This window comes from Rhinopithecus bieti, unplaced genomic scaffold (genome assembly GCF_001698545.2).
Source record: "Rhinopithecus bieti isolate Rb0 unplaced genomic scaffold, ASM169854v2 scaffold_36409, whole genome shotgun sequence".
In the NCBI taxonomy this organism is placed as follows: Eukaryota; Metazoa; Chordata; class Mammalia; order Primates; family Cercopithecidae; genus Rhinopithecus; species Rhinopithecus bieti.
In genome coordinates, this window is record NW_016815181.1 from 179,040 (window position 1) to 181,011 (window position 1,972).

The following is a 1,972-nucleotide window of genomic DNA, read 5'->3' on the forward strand; positions in this document are numbered from 1 at the left end:
AAAAAAAAAAAAAAAAAAAAAAAAAAAAAAAAAAAAAAAAAAAAAAAAAGTGGTGACAGCTAGTTTTACATGCCAGCTTGCCTAGGCTGTAGCACCCAGATTATCATTGTTTCAACTTTTAAGTTCAGGGGTACATTGCAGGATGTGCAGGTTACATAAGTAAACATGTGCCATTGTGGTTTGCTGCACGGGATCATCCCATCACATAGGTATTAAGCCCAGCATCCATTAGCTATTCTTCCTGATTCTCTCCCTCCCCCGACCACCGGACAGGCCCCAGTGTGTGTTGTTTCCTTCCATGTGTCAATCTGTTCACATCATTCAGCTCCCACTTATAAGTGAAAACATGAGGTATTGGGATTTTTGTTCCTGCATTAGTTTTCTGAGGATAATGTCTTCCAACTCCATCCATGTCCCTGCAAAGGACATGATCTCATTCCTTTTTATGGCTGCATAGTATCTCATGGTGTATATGTATCACATTTTCTTCATGTAGTCTATCATTGATGGGCATTTAGGTTGACTCCATGTCTTTCCTATTGTGAATAATGCTGCAATGAACACACATGTGCATGTATCTTTATAATAAAATAATTTATACTCATTTGGGTATATACCCAGTAATGGGATTGATAGGTCAAATGGTATTTCTGGTTCTAGGTCTTTGATGAATCACCACACTGTCTTCCACAATGTTTGAATTAATTTACACTCCCATCAACAGTGTAAAATCATTTCTTTTTCTCCACAGCCTCACAAGCATGTTGTTTTTTGACTTTTTAATAATCGCCATTCTGACTTGCATGAGATGGTATCTCATTGTGGTTTTGACTTGCATTTCACTAATGAACAGAGGTGTGGAGCTTTTTTTTATATGTTAGCTACATTAATGTCTCTTTTAAGAAGTGTTTGTTCATGTCTTTTGTCCACTTTTTAAAGGGGCTTTTTTTTTCTTGTAAATTTAAGTTCCTTGTAGACTCTGGATATTAGACCTTTGTCAGACAAATACACTGCAAAAATTTTCTACCATTCTTTATGTTGTTTGTTCACTCTGATAATTTCTTTTGCTATGCAGAGGTTCTTCAGTTTAATGAGATTCCATATGTCAATTTTTGCTTTTGTTGCAAATGCTTTTGGTGTTTTCGTTATGAAATCTTTATCCATGTCTGTGTCCTGAATATGGTATCAACTAGATTTTCTTCTAGGGATTTTATAGTTTTGGGTTTTACATTTAAGTTTTTTATTCATCTTGAGGTAATTTTTGTATAAGGTATAAGGAAGGGGTCCAATTTTTATTTTCTGCGTATGGCTAGCCAGTTGTCCCAGCACCATTTATTATATAGGGAATCCTTTCCCCATTGCTTTTGTCAGGTTTGTCAAAGATCTCATGGTTGCAGGTGTGCAGCCTTATTCCTGAGTTTTCAATTCTGTTCCATTTGTCTGTGTGTCTGTTCCTGTACCAGTACATGCTGTTTTGGTTACCGTAGCCTTGTAGTATAATCTAAAGTCAGGTGGCATGGTGCCTCCAGCTTTGTTCTTTTTGCTTAGGATTGTCTTGGCTATTCAGGCTCCTTAGATTTTCCGAGTATCCAGTTTCTTAATGAAACACTAACGTAGGTGTTTCTGTGAAGGTATTTTGTAGATGTGATAAGTATCTGTAACCAACTGACTTTAAGTAAAAGAGATGACCTCAATAATATGAGTTGGTCTAATCCAATCCATTGTAAGTCTTAAGAACAAAAACTGAGGTTCCCTGGAGAAAAAGATATTTTGCCTGAAGACTATCCCCATCAACTCTTGTCCGAGTCTCCAGCCTGCCCACCTGCCTTACGGATTTCAGACTTGCCAGTCCCACAATGGTGTTAGCCAGTTCCTTAAAAAAATGTAAAATGTTTCTTTTTCTGTGCGTGTGTGTGTGTGTCTGTATTCTCCTACTGGTTCTATTTCTCCAGAGAATGCTGACTGATATAGT